This window comes from Convolutriloba macropyga, chromosome 14 (assembly GCF_964194025.1).
Source record: "Convolutriloba macropyga chromosome 14, txConMacr16.3, whole genome shotgun sequence".
In the NCBI taxonomy this organism is placed as follows: domain Eukaryota; kingdom Metazoa; phylum Xenacoelomorpha; order Acoela; family Convolutidae; genus Convolutriloba; species Convolutriloba macropyga.
Window position 1 is genome coordinate 14,739,943 of NC_134481.1, and position 16,050 is coordinate 14,755,992.

General features: G+C 38.5%; 1 protein-coding gene across 1 annotated transcript in view; it reads left to right on the forward strand.

Moving 5' to 3' along the window:
- Positions 1-10,716: 10,716 nt before the first annotated feature.
- The window catches only part of LOC142353031 (uncharacterized), a 280,268-nt gene continuing 274,934 nt past the window's right edge, over positions 10,717-16,050 (forward strand). Inside the window, exon 1 of the mRNA XM_075405222.1 lies at positions 10,717-10,726. The gene's annotated coding sequence lies outside the window, so the exon portion shown is untranslated. The remainder of the gene's footprint in view (positions 10,727-16,050) is intronic.

The window sequence follows — 16,050 nt, forward strand, 5'->3', positions numbered from 1 at the left end:
ACTGTAGTGTATAAGAACAAAAACAAGTATATAATAGCGGTTTTGTTATTTTTAGTGTCCTCATTCACACAGCCCTATCTAATGCTACAGTTGTTCAGACAAATACATTACCAATGTAAATTGAACCATTTGTAGCTCTAATTTTTTTGATATGTACAATAACTGTTGCAAAGGTGATCCATTATTTATTCAGGATGCAAACTCGTTAAGGATTTTGTGGTTCAACGATTTTGTTGTTAGCGCAACTAATCTGTCAGCGCAAAAGCATTTACTATTGGACTTTTTTCTCTTAGGTCGTTGTATATCTTCAATCTTTAATATGGGATGATGATTTGAAAATATATTTTTTCTTCATTTTTCAGTAATGAGACTGAATACTGGGTGACTCCTTTGACAAAAAATCACTACAGGTAAACTAAAAATTGCTGCAAAACAGCTTCATTAAGTTCTACGCAAAGTAAAACAGCTGCAAAAAGCGGATTTAAAAAGAACAAAAATTTTTATTGAGCGGTGTTAGTAAACCAGCACTGATAGTGGCGCAATAGAGATCAAAGACTCGCTCAATAGCTGCCAAAAATCGTAAATTTTTTTTTAAAAATAAAGGACGGTCAGCTATCAAAAACACATAGGATTCAAACTTACAAAATTTCACGAGCATAGATGACTGTTTCAGCAGTTTTTTTTCCTCAGAGGAAGTTTAGGTGAGCTACCAGAAGAGGATTTGTTTTTACTAAAATGCAGCAGAGTTTGTTATTTTGTCAATAATCAAGTTTGATAGAATGTAATTGGCATGACAGACTCTAAAATCATTGCCAATCTTCCCGCTGTTGAAGTTGATTTTTTTTTCAAAATCATATTGTCTGATGAAACAAATTAGGGCAACCAGCTAAGCTTATTATTTGAACAAATATTTTTGTGCAGAGCATTGTTAGTAATATCAGGTTCCTTTCCGGATTTTTTTCTTAGTCTTGAATATTTTTTACTAAATTTTTCATTGTTTTTTTTTCAAAAAAGTCTACGCTCAGTTCAGTTATCCTGAACAAGGGGATTGATTTATGAAGCACGAGCTGAAAAAGAAAAGCAGGAGCGAGGATTTGCAACAAAATGCGCAAATGTGCAATGCTAAAAAGATCTTACTTTTAACAAAACTAAAACTACAAAGTATTTACAGAAGCTTTTACTATCTGTTTTACCTTTACTGTACTAGTATCCTGCAAGACGATGGCGATTTTGTTAACGAATCTAGTGGTCTCGTAATTTTAACCTCTTCATTCACAGCCCTATCTAATGCTACAGGAGTTGTTCAGACATGCATATTTCCAAAGTAAATTGGACAATTAGTAGCTCTAATTTAAAACAACTATAACTGTTGCAATAGTGGCCTTTTGTTTATTCACGATGCAAGCTCGTTAAGAATCTTTTGGTTCGACGAAAATTCAAGGCATAACATAATCAAATGGATGGTAGAAAAAATGAGTTCTTACGAAAATGCGATCATTATACGGGTTCAGAAACTGTCAAAATTTTGAAAGTAATTTTCCGACTTCTTCCTCTTTATTCAATTATAACTTTGAGCTAAACGTAGTCTGTCCAGCAGTCTGTCTAAAATCGAACGACCTTCAAAATGACCCGTCTGTCCAAGGTGAACTAAGTAAAAATCGTTTCACACGACGTATCATTTCGTATTCAATTGGAAAAAAGAACCAGTGTTCAAAATTAATTAGAGGTCACAAGTTACAAAGGATTTGGCAACTTTTTTGACATTTTGAGGAGGAAATAACAGTCAGAAATTCTAGCAGCCTTTTCCGATATCGAAAATAGGGTTAAGTAGACTTTGACAGCTTGCTAACTAATTTTCCGCCTCGAAACGTCATTTGTGATGGAATATCATTTCCTGAACTCTCTCGAACCGCAACGCATTAATTTTCGCTCAACTAGTCACCCCCCCCCCTCGACCCTCCCCACCATCCCCCCCCCCCCCCACACACACACTCACATGTCTCCACCGACAAAAGTGTACAGGTTTTTTTGGATCATTAAAGTTTCTCATTTTTTTTTCATTTGTAGCACGTGCGAATGATAGTTGCACTTTTCTGTACTTTTTGAGTGACCCGGGAGGTGTGACTAGGGGCGGGCAAAGTTCCAAATCTTGAAAAATAGACATCTAGTTAGAAAAAGGTACTGACAGGAAGGCGGTGCTGTTAGTGAGGCGGTGGTCGGGTCGTAATGAATGACGTAATTAAGTAAGAGCTTTAAATGAGGCCAGGGTGTCAGTCGTCTTCACGCATTGAATCACCTATTAATGTTTCTTAAAAATCAAAAAAAAAATTCGCTCAATCCACAAACTTGAAAACTTTGATGGAGATCTCCAAAACGCATAAAATGCAGAGAAATTAAACTATTTTAATTATATATTTGAAAAAGCAACTTATTGAGTGTACAAAAGCAGGCATGTTAAAAATTGACTTGACTTCTAATGTTAAACTTAACTTGCTATAAAAGTAAATGACTTGTTATATTACTATTTTGGTGTTAACTTAATTTAACTAGAGACAACATAATTTCTGTGATTATGACCAACACTGAAGATGTTTCCAGAAACAGTTGATATGATCAGATATGTAAAATATAAAGTAAATTTCACAGTTAATTTTTGATCAAAATCAATCATGTAAATTTCCCAAAAATAACTAAAAATTAAACATTTACATGTTAATATGTAATTCAAATCTCTGGGTATCATTTGTAAAAAATATAAGTAAAATGAAATTTTATTTTTTAGTTGCTGGTTGTTGAAGGCAGAAGTAAGACATAAAAGGGGCAAACTTTCTGTCTGCAAAGATCCCTACGGTGCTGGCACCTGTTCTAAACGTTTCAATTGAGCTAATGGAATGTTCTTATGAAAAACTGTGAACATTGAGCTAATGGAATGTTCTTATGAAACGGTGAAGGTTTCAAAGAAACATTCAGAAACTCAGAAGTTTTATTAAAGTTTCAAAGAACGAAAGAAGAACTTACCTGACGAACTTTGTTGGTATGTCGCTAAGTAACAGCCACAAAACCTAGCTCGATTCTAATTGTGTTTTAGCGCTATCATAATCTCATTGACCTATCACTCAGGTGTCAGAACTAAACTCTCCCAGCCACAGAAATCGACTGAACTCCATTGTATCCAGGCCAAAAATGGTTGTCATGAAATGTTGATGAAAATATAAAATCACCTTTGGGATTAGGAACCAATATCTATTCACATGTCAATCAAGTAAATTGTTTTTAGCTAATCTAATATTTCTCTGTATATTTTTGCATAGAGAACTACAATAAATACGAGCTAAATTTTGTATATTTTCAGTTCCAATTTCAATGGAAGTTTCAATTTATTAAAGTCTTTTGGCCCGTGTTATTTACCAAGAAAATGGTGTCCTGACCACCAGCAGATAGACAATTTCGGACCTACAGAATGCTGAATCAATTACTGTGTGGATTATGTCTTTTGTGGCGAAATGTCGAGCTGAGAAGAAAGAAGACAAGAGCAACACCGATGGTACTATACAGTACCTACAAGTTACCAATCACCTTCTTAGTATATGCGGGCAAGATGCAATTATTAAACTTAGGAGTCTTATGAGTCCTAGCAATTTGATAGACATTCCGTATAAAGGCATCAGATCGGTGATTCAAAATTAAGTTTCTACTAAAGAGAGAGTAGTAACGACAGAAAGGGTTAAATTTCTGTCCGTAATACAAGGTGTAGGGGAGTCAGATGGCGATCTCCTAGCACGTCTAAGAAAAGAAACGCGCTACTGTTGTTCGAAAAACTCCACGCAGCGGCCAACCCCGAAAAGGAGTTGGTGAAAAATAAGTTGTTCTGAGGTTTGAGGGACCCTGAAGCAATACTTAGACTACTAGACGTCAATGAAACAAAACCAGCAATGTTGGTTACCGAAATGACTGAGAGCTTACAGTTCAGAAGTCAAACAATGCTTTAAACAAGTTGTTCAGCGGGTAATGCGCATTTAACTTTGAAGGAAGAAGTTGTGTACAACTTCAAAAAGACTTTTTGAAAACAAAATGAAAAATTTACGGCTAACAAAAACAACAATATGTGCAATAGGTGTAGAGGTCAGCCACCTTCTTGTAGATTTTGTCCAGCACGAAGTTAAAATGAAACTCCTGTGGAAAGGTAGGACACTTCTCAAAAATGTGTAGAAGCAAACCCCAACAAAGTTCAGGTAAGAACGACAAACAGAATAATTTTAGCGGAGAAAATATTTCTTCAGAGCAAGCATCGCCATCATCGGAAATGGAACAGATTTTTACTAAAGAACATAGATATAGCATGTCTGAGACATGGGAATATATCTCAGTAAAAAAATGCAAAGTAAATTATCAATCGAACAGGCCTAGCCTGGAAAAACAGTCTCCGCGTGGCCAAAAGCCGACGTTTGGGAACGTCTCCACATGGATTGGGGTTATGTTAAGGACCAAGGCAATGTCTTAGTAATTGTTTACGCGGATTCCAGCTGGAGAGAAGCTTTTCCCGCGGGAAATAGAACATCAGAAACAGTTAAAGTATATCTTAGTGAAATTTTTGCAAGATTCGGAATACCAAAAACTTTAGTGTCAGATAATGGTCCCGAATTTGTAAGTGGTGACCTTAACCAGTTGTGTGAATCACTGGGAACTAAGATAATGGAATCACCCGTCTATCGTCCAGGAGCTAATGGACTAGCTGAAAGAGCAGTTCAGACAGTGAAGCGAGCACTTCAAGCATGAAGTCCCAATCTTAATGTGTCATTTGGAGCATTCCTTCAAAAGGCACTGATGACACATCGCAACACTTCGAAGACGAAGAGAAAAACTCAGGTGCAATTACATTGGGACACAGTGAGACTACCAGCAATCGCAGATTTCGACTTCTGCGAACACATTCTATTCAAGGCCAATGAAAAGACGAAGACAGTTCCTGCTACCTTCATCATCAGGAAGGGATCAAACCCATCTTTCATTCAGCCCCAAATCTCAACACGGATTTTTCTAGTGAGCGACAACCAAATTGAGAGACTGAAAGAGAACAATGCGAAAACTGAACCAACAGTGGAGGAGACCACAAATCAATCAGAACCACAACTTCAGAACAAAGATGTGGAACCTTCACACCAAGGTGGAGCTTCTACAGCCACATCATCTGCAGACCATCATCAACCTGAATCATCAGAGCCTTCGCGAATTCGAATTTCAACAAGAAATAGAAAACAACACGATAGATTTGGAGAACCTAAACCCACAAACTTTAAACTTTAAAAAAGAGGGAGGATGTGATAGTTTCAAAGAAACATAAACAAACTTAGAAGATTTACTAAATTTTCAAAGAACAAAAGAAGAACTTACCTGACGACCTTTGTTGTTATGTCGATAAGTGATGGCCACAAAACGTAGCTCGACTCTATTTTTGTTTTGGCCCTATGATTTTTTTATTGACTTATCAATCAGGTGTCACAAGTAGTTCTCCTATCCACAGAAATCGATTGAACTCGATTGCATCTAGGCCATATATGATTCTCATGAAGTGTTGATGAACATAAAAAATCACCTTCGGCACTAATATCTTTTCACATGTGAATCGAGTAAAATTTTTTTAACAATTCTAATTTTTCTCTGTAAATTTTCGTATAGATAACTACTATTAATACGAGCTAAATTTTGTATATTTTCAGTTCCAATTTTTATTTAAAATTCTATTTTTTAAATTTTTTTGGACTCCTGTTATCGACCACGACAAATGGTACATAACTTTATAAAATGAGGCAGAACTTTTTGGTTGAAAATGCTGGAAGAATTTGATGATCAATCACACTAAAAATGGGTTAAGGGCAAAATTATTCAGCATATTTAGAGTAAATATTTGTTAAATTGTTCAAATAAGACGGAAGTGCACAAAAATTTTTTTAAGTGTACAAAAATAACTGCTGGGTTGGATGATCCAATTCCACAAAATTAAGTTGTATTGAAATCTATTATCGACTACTCAACCTCGCAGGGTTGAGATTCAAAAAATACTTCGACTACTTTTGAAAATTATAAAGCGGCCTCCTCCTTTGTTATATACACCTGTTTTCTAGAAAGTATTAAAACAATAGAGTAAGTTCAAATGAAATGCCTGTCCGCGGCAAAATTTGACTGTTCGATTGCCAAACTCTTTCAAAATTTTCAGCTATTATAATGCATAATTATAGAGGATAAAACCAAGTTAGAACGAGGACTTTAGTAACTTTCAATTTGATGCCTTTCTGAAATGCTATGCTATACGGCTCTCTCAATGATTCCATTTATTATCAAACCATCAGTTGACAAAAGTAACTGAATGAAACAGACGCATATATTTCAAGTTTGTACAGAGAAAAAATGGAGAAAATATCTCAAATTTTCAAGAGAGTAAAAGAACAACTGTCATCTTTTGTGGTGTGATACTCAGAACATCAGTAAATTGTATAGAGAAAATCCCATCTGAGGAAATTTAAAACTTTCTTATAATCTTTCTTTAAATATTTTAGATTTTACCTGGTAAAATGCTTACCAACTTGACTCTAATTTTCGTCTAATATTGCGGCTGAGCTTAACAACTCAGAAATCAAATTGAATAGCGCTTCAAGGTCATTCCAAGCCTTAAAGCCAGAATAGCGTGACAAGCGAAATTTAATGCTACATTCTATCGAAGCCACACGGATTTGTTCACTTTGTTCAAGATTTATATTTAGCAACTATTAATAGTACACAATCGTCATTCATGAAGTCAAACTATAACTCAAACTCGAACTACCTCAACCACCAGCAAAACAATACTACGACTTAACAGTATTGCATCAGAATCTTTGCGATTGGATTGCGAATCAATCTGTTATTGATACAGACTGTTCGACAAAACTTCTGCATGGTTAACAAATTTCTCATGACATCAAATTTACACTGAAAAAGTGACGTTATGGAAAAGTGTTCACATTTTGTCGACATTCTTGTCTACAACCAATCAACAGTTGAATTTGACATGTAAATCCACGTGACTAGCAGCATAAAAGGAGCTTGAAAACTACCAAAAATCAGTGGAAACTTGTTAATTTGGTCTTATTAAACTGACATACAGTGCGTATTGAAGCACACTTTTTTGAGCGGTAAATTACGTGTTATCGTGTCTTGTTTCTGTAGATCATAGTAGTGATTGTACAGTTTTAACTTTACTTTGACTTGTGAAAAGAGAATTAACTTTGATATTCTCAAAACTTTCATTCTGAGGAACGAAGTTCCTAAGTAAGAGAAACTTTGTGCAAAGCATAAAGTCAGTTTCTCTCACTGGCTTTAACGAAGCCTACTCTAGTTCAACATTGGTGTTATTGAAACCAATAGAGAGACTTGCTAACATTAAAGTTAGAATATTATTATTCTTGTTCAGTTATAGTTACAGTAACTCACCCTTTTTCTGTAATCCTTGTAGCAGAAAGCTGAAGCTTTGAAGAAGTATAGCCAATTTACAGGGCTACAATTTGCTGGAAATGGAATTCCTAAATTCGGTTTATAACTTGAGTTATTAATGAAAAACTCAACAAAAATTTAATGGTTTCCATTTGAAACAATTTTGTTATACAGCAAAGCTGAGCGATTAGTTATCAAGAGTAATAGAGCAACAAGTAATGCAACGGTAATCTACAGTATAGCGGATAATACAGTTCACAAAAGTTAACTGCATAAACACAATATCCGGACAGATTTGAAACCGCTGAAACGAACTGGGCGGTGTAAAGTTTTCCTTGACTTTGATAGGAGAGCAGCCGTTACATTTGGTCCGTCGACCCGGACAGTGGAAGGCAAACTGCTGTCCAACCTGATGAAGAGATTGCCGAAGGCAACCCCAAAAGAGAATCAAACAAATCAACAGCAACAGGCCAGTGAGGCGAACAGAAGAGTGCAATTCACAAAACACGTTGAAGAACTAACCTCGCTTAAAAGGAGCAAGCAAAGCAAAAGCCAATCAGGCAATCCAAACACAATCAGCAGAGAGGAGCTTCAATCAACAGCTCAAAGGTACGACAAGAAGCTCCAAGACTTAGTGGAAGAAATTAACACTAAAACAGGGATTGGCTACAAAATAATTGAAGATTCAGATCGACCCAACAAACAAAAGGTCCTCTACCAACAGACTGTTCACCTACTAGAGGAAGAAATACCCAAGCAACTGCAGCGTCGAATCAAGCTTGCACCCTACCCAACAAGTTTCGTTGAAGAACATCTGAAAGAAGCAAGGAAGTGCAAAGCAATTTTGGACTATCATTGGCTTGCCTATATAAGCAAAGGCACGCAGCCAGCAATGAATGCAGAGCAAAGCAACACAACTCAAGCAGTGAACGACAGCAAGAGCAACATCAACTACCCAACGGATAACCCAGTTGCTCAAACAGTGCAAAATGGAGCAACAGCAAGTGGCCAAGAGACGGAGAATGCTTCAGAAACATCTTCAGCAAAGCAAAGGCGCGAGGAAAGGATGAATAAATTCGATATCGAATTCAAAACCAAGATGCGACTGGAACAGGCGCGGTTCGAGCGGAGAAAACTAGAGCTAGAAATGCAAATGAAGGAACTGGAAACCAAGCATCAACTGCTGGAGGAAGAGCGTGAGCTAGAGCGCAAAGTGAAGAGAACAGCATTGGAGAACGATGATGCTCGTTCCCAATCAACTGGTGCTCGAGACAAATCACCCTTCAACTGGACCCCAAAAAAGAGAGATGTCTCAGACTGGGCCAGCAGGATCGACAACCTTCTAACACCAGAACGATCAACAGCTCGCTTCGAAGCCACCCCTGAAGTGAACAGGTATAGTCACTTCTCACAATATCGCAGTTCACGAGACCGATCCTCAAGTGTTGAAGACCGGGACGTTTCCCCCAGAGCTGGTCTACTACGATACAACAATGGGTATGCAGGTAGCAATAACCTACCAAAGCTGAAGTTGAACAACTTCGACGGAAACCCTCTCGAATGGCCGGAGTGGTCTAGCATGTTCATTGCTACAGTGGATCAACGACCAATACCAGACTCAGAGAAGATGAGCCATCTGAAGACTCTACTGACAGGCAAAGCAAGGTCAGCAATCTCTGGAATGGGCTATTCTGGACAGTTCTATGGTGCTGCATGGAGTATTCTGGAGAGGAAGTTTGGAAGGCCTCATGTGATCATTGATGCACAACTGGAGAGCCTTCGCAAAGCAAGTCAGGTGAAACCTCACGACTCAACAGGTCTGATCAGTTTCTCAGTTATTGTTTCGAACTTTGTGAATGTGCTCAAAGAGTACAAGCAGATTGGTGATCTGCAATCAAGCTCGACACTGTATATGGCAGTAGATAAACTACCCCAAAATCTCAAAGAGAAGTGGTGGTTCTATGTTGATGATAAAGATGAAGATTGGCCTGATCTGATTATGTTTGAAAAATGGCTATCAAGGATAGCATTCGTGCACGAAGGGTTTTCAGCTTTCAAGGGAGAGCGCAGAGAAGAAGACCGAAGAGGCACAAATAGAGACAAACGGTTCTCGAAAACATCGAACTTCAGTGCAAGTTCGAACGTGAAAGAAACGAAGCAAACGCAAAGTGATCACTGTCCGCTAGCTGATGGCACTCATAAAATATGGAACTGTCCACTATTCAGAAACATGAGTGTGAATGATCGGTACGCAGCAGTGAGAAAGCAACGCTTATGTTACGGATGTCTAGGCAAAGGGCATGCAATCAAAGATTGTAAAGTCAATGCGTGCGGTATCAATGGATGCATCAAGAAGCACAACCGATTGCTACACTCAGAAAACCAAATGGACGAGGGCAATCACGCGGTCAACGTAAGCGCAGCAACAATCAGCCAGAGTAACGAAGTTACTAGCTTTCTTCAGATAGTTCCTGTCTCAATACAGAGCGGTGGCAACAGGCTGAACACATATGCTTTCCTCGATAGTGGATCAACGGTTTCATTCATCGATCAAAGGGTGCAAGAGAAGTTACGAGCCCAAGGCACCGATGTGACGCTCAACATAGCTGGCATACACGGAACGAAGGACCTGAAGACAGAAAAGGTTCCTCTCAAAATAAAGGGACTACATTCAAAGGTGCATTCAATCGAAGCGTTTGCACACCCGTCACTATCCTTGGGAAACACAAACTACAACTACAATAAGCTGAAGCAAAGCTTCAATCACTTGAGTGTTCTACCCAACAAAAGCTTCAACTTGATGGAGGTTGGCATCATCCTTGGTCAAGATGCTTATGAGCTACAACGCCCATTGGACTATAAGATAGGAACACGAAGTGAACCTTTCGCCGTTCTAACAGAGCTAGGATGGGCAGTCAGTGGACCCATGATGGGCAAAAGAAGACAGAATGTTTGTCATTTCGCCTTCACAGAAGATGTGAAAGTGGCTGAAAATGTTCAAACCTGGTGGGACATAGAAACCAATGCTTCCAAAATCAACGTCGTCAGTCAGTCAAAGAAGGAACTGCAGGCACAGAAGATGCTAGAGAGCACAACGAAATTCACAGGCGAGCGGTACGAAGTGGGAATGCTGTGGAGTGAGCCAGAGCCAAACCTACCGAACAACTACAGCTCAGCCCTGGGTCAGCTTTACTCACTGGAGCGAAGATCCCAAAGGGACCCAAACTTGAAAAGTTTGTATCAACAGTCAATAGATACAGATGTAGAAAAAGGATTCGTAAAGATATTGAACGAAACCGAAGTGAAAGGCACCTTCGGGAAAGAATGGTATTAGCCTCACCATCCAGTGTTAAACCCGAACAAGCCTGGCAAAGTAAGACGTGTTTGCAATGCCGCATCAAAGTACAAAGACATATGCCTAAATGATAAGCTACTAGCAGGACCTGATCTGCTACATGGCCTGATTGGAACAATATTCAGATTCCGTGAAGGACCAATAGCCCTGACAGCTGACATCGAATCGATGTTTCTACAAGTGAAAGTTCCCGAACAGGATAGAAGTTGCTTGAGGTTCTTATTGCGTCCAAGAACTAACGAACCTGTTCATATATACGAATATCAGCGTCACGTATTTGGAGCTAAAAGTTCTCCAACTTGTGCAAACTATGCTCTCAAGCGAGTGGGACTGGACAACGAAGAAGAGTATCCAATAGCAACCAAGGCAATACAAAACAACTTCTACATGGACAATTTCATCAAATCAGTAGAAACCCTGAGGAAGCAATTGAAGTTTTCAATCAACTACAACCTCTTCTCTCACAACATGGATTTGAATTGAAGAAGTGGATAAGCAACAACGATGCAGTTACCAAAGCAATCCCAGAAGACTTGAAGTCAATCAGCAACACGAAGCAAGTCGAAGTGGAACCCAATACGGAGGGGTCCTCAGTGCTAGGACTACAATGGACCGTTACTGATGACAGTCTTCAGGTGTGCAGAGGTGTCAACAAGGAGGTGGAAACCCCTATAACCCAGAGGAAGATTCTGTCACTGGTATCTTCAGTATTCGACCCAATCGGATTGTTTGCCCCGTTCAGTGTTCATATGAGACGACTTCTGAAAGGCATCTGGACTAAGAATGGACAACATTGGGACAACGAAGTGGAGCCTAGTGAAGAAGAAGAATTCCTGAGATGGAAAGAACAACTTCCAATAGTGGCTGAAACAAGCATCGATAGAAGATACTTCAACAAAGAGAGGGATAAAGCCGAACTTCATGTGTTTGCTGACGCATCTGAAGACACGATGTGTGCAGTGGCCTATCTACGTTCACAACAAAAAAAATACTCAGCTGACTTAGCATTTGTCATTGGAAAATGCAGAGTGGCACCGATGAGGCATCTTTCAATACCGCGATTGGAATTGCAAGCGGCAGTCATGGCAGTGAGGTTGAAAGAACAAATTGTCAAGGAACATGAAATGAAGATAAATAGTTGCAGTTTTTGGTCAGACTCAACTACAGTATTGCAGTGGATAAACAGTTCCCATCGCAAGCAACAAGTGTTTGTGGCCAATCGAGTGGCTGAGATACTAGATACAACTGATGTTTCACAGTGGAAACATGTGAGCGGTATCAACAACCCAGCGGACATTGGCACCAGAGCAATCAGCATTGAAGAACTCAAGAGAAGTGAGTGGCTCACTGGGCCGGCCTGGTTGAAGCGACCAGAAAGTGAATGGCCAGAGCAAGTGAACCTAATCTTTGCATCAGATGAAGAGAATATACCCTCATCAGTCTTCATGATACAGGCTGAAGAGAAGAAAGCTGTTATTCAGTGGGAACGATTCAGTAACTTCAACAGACTAGTAAATACAGTGGCATACGTACAGCGAGCATTGAACAAATACAAACCAGCCACACTCGTAGTCAGCATTGAAGAAAGAGAAAAAGCGAAAGCAACAATCTTCAAGCTACTACAACAAGAACAGTTTGGTGAAGAGATGAAATCTCTCAAAGCTGAAAAGGAAATTCCAAAAGGCAGCAAAATCCTTCAATTCTCACCCTTCCTAGATAAAGAAGGACTTATTCGAGCCAAAGGCAGAATAGGCAAAAGTCAATTGGATTTCAATGCAAAGCATCCAATTTTGCTACATTGGAAACATCAAACGGTTGAATTATTCTTGCGAAAAGAGCACAAGGACAATCAACACGAAGGCACTGAGCATGTCAGAAACATCGTTCAGCAGAAGATGTGGATCCTAGGCATACGAAACGCCTTAAGATCAATTAAGAACAAGTGCGTTACCTGCAGAAAGGGCAGAGCGCAAACGATAGCACCAGTAATGGCAGATCTAACCGAAGAGCGGTTAGATGCTTCAACAGCCTTTACGAATGTTGGAGTTGACTACTTTGGCCCTTTCATTGTGAAGATTGGGCGAAGAAACGAAAAGCGATGGTGTTGTCTCTTTACATGTCTAACTATGAGAGCGGTGCATATAGAAGTGGTACCTAAGTTAGACACAGATAGTTGTCTCAATGCAATAATGAGATTTATTGCCCGAAGAGGCAAACCAAGTACAATCATCAGTGACAACGGAACAAACTTTGTTGGAGCTGAAACAGAATTTGCAGAGTACGTTGCGGCATGGAACAAAGAAGGGATCGAAGAACATCTAATTCAACGAGGGATCAGATGGAAGTTCAACCCACCCGCAGCACCTCACTTTGGAGGAGTATGGGACCGGTTGGTGAGAAGTTGCAAGAAAGCAATGTATGCAGTATTGGGGAACAGATCAGTCACCGAGGACGTTCTTTCAACAACGATGTGTATTGTTGAGCAGACATTGAACGCAAGACCTTTGACTCCAGTCAGTTCAGATGCTAATGACTTAGAAGCATTGACCCCCAATCACTTCTTGCTTGGCAATAAGAACGTTTTCTTACCCTATCTACCATGCGCAGAAGAATTTGTGGATCATCGAAAGCTCTTCCGACAAACTCAAGCTTATGCAAATCTCATATGGGACAGATTTCGGAAAGAATATCTGCCAACTCTGAATAATCGGCAAAAATGGCGATATAGAGCGAATGAAACACTTAAAGAACGCGATCTCGTTTGGTTGATCGAAGACAGCGATAAGCGTGGATATTACAATTTAGGTCGAGTTACGGAGACCATCGATGGGTCTGACGGAGTGATTCGATCGGCGATAGTTCGAACAAACGACGGAGTGTACAAGAGACCAGTAGTAAAGCTCGCCCCAGTACTACCTGGAAAAGATGTTTTCGCGATGGAAAACAGGGCCGGCGATATTGCGGCTGAGCTTAACAACTCAGAAATCAAATTGAATAGCGCTTCAAGGTCATTCCAAGCCTTAAAGCCAGAATAGCGTGACAAGCGAAATTTAATGCTACATTCTATCGAAGCCACACGGATTTGTTCACTTTGTTCAACATTTATATTTAGCAACTATTAATAGTACACAGTCGTCATTCATGAAGTCAAACTATAACTCAAACTCGAACTACCTCAACCACCAGCAAAACAATACTACGACTTAACAGTATTGCATCAGATTCTTTGCGATTGGATTGCGAATCAATCTGTTATTGATACAGACTATTCGACAAAACTTCTGCATGGTTAACAAATTTCTCATGACATCAAATTTACACTGAAAAAGTGACGTTATGGAAAAGTGTTCACATTTTGTCGACATTCATATCTACAACCAATCAACAGTTGAATTTGACATGTAAATCCACGTGACTAGCAGCATAAAAGGAGCTTGAAAACTACCAAAAATCAGTGGAAACTTGTTAATTTGGTCTTATTAAACTGACATACAGTGCGTATTGAAGCACACTTTCTTGAGCGGTAAATTACTTGTTATCGTGTCGTGTTTCTGTAGATCATAGTAGTGATTGTACAGTTTTAACTTTACTTTGACTTGTGAAAAGAGAATTAACTTTGATATTCTCAAAACTTTCTTTCTGAGGAACGAAGTTCCTAAGTAAGAAACTTTATGCAAAGCATAAAGTCAGTTTCTCTTACTGGCTTTAACGAAGCCTACACTAGTTCAACATTGGTGTTATTGAAACCAAAACGAATCAAAATCAAATAAGGCTCTTTCAGGAGGAAAAATGAAAAGTACTTATCCATTAATTGCATAATAAATTAAGGAAAGAGGGCAAAATTGGTTTAATTAGAGGAATGAATATTTATATTATTTGCTTTTGTCTGAGCCATGAATCGAGTATTCAACAGCATAGTCGATGGCAGAATTGAAAATAAAAATATACAGCAAGAGAAAAATGCAAATGAGTATATAAACGTCGGCTCGTTGCTATGGCAACGTTCGTAGTTACCTCTTACCATAATTGATTTGTCGTGCTAAACATTGCATTGAATTTTCAGTTGAGAAAAAATCGATTGTTGACCGGGTTGGTTTTCAAAAGTGCAGTTATATCGTATTGTTTTTAGCACGCAGAATATCTTGAAAAAATCGAAGAAATAGTTGAGATATCTATCACTTTTTAGAAGCCAAGTAAAGTATTGAGAAGTGTTGAGTTTTAGAGCAACTCAGCTATAAACAATGACATAATTAGACGCAGATTTTGACGGAAATGATATGGCATTTTTTCCGTTTGTGCCCCCCCCCCCCCACGTTTAAACTAAATATGGAGAAGAGAAGAACACATTTTTGTATATTTGAATCAAAAGATATACGCCAGACAAGTGGAACTTGCATAAGATCTACGAAGTAACATAAACATTAGTTGGAAAATTGTATTTTAAAAAGCAAAATTCGAAAGCTTTGATCAATTCGGAATTGCTTCAAATTAAACTTAGTGAATGTAGCAAATTTCTTGTCAGATCAATTTAAGTAAGATATGATCATCTTTCGACAAAAACGTCATTTTAGAAAAAAAATATCTAAGATTGTGAAATTCATGTACTTGTTACGAAAAAGACAGATCATTTTTCTATTTGAAGTTGACAAATAGTCAATTCTAAACCCAATTTCTATTCCAGTTAAGATAGGCGTCAAAAACTCTTCGACAAAAACGTGCAATTTTAAAGATTGACTCACCCAAAGATCAAATTCTCGCATGAGTGCAGCCTATTGATTAAAGATCTCGGTTCAAAACAGAAATTTTGTATAAAATTTGAGCGCCGATAAACGTATTTGAAATACTTGTTTCAATAAAAAAGTGTTTTATGATCATTTTAATGGTTCATTCTGTCCACACCAAAATGTGAATAGGTTGTTAGGTACTATTAAAAGTCCCATAAACGTCATGTATCTTCCAGCTTATGACCTTGTAAGATGACCGGTAATATTACAAGACTTGCATTTCCGAAAATGATGCACAGTGTTGCAACATTCTAGCAACATATAGCAAGATAACTGTCCTCGGCCAACTAGGGCATGCGCAACATACCGTAGACCAACTAAAAGATTGTGAACAAAACAACTATTACATTTTCAGTTCAAAAATCCTGCACTGATTTTTTTCTAATATATTTTTGATGGTCAAGCTATACAATTAAAAAATTTAACATAATTACTCTGATGAAG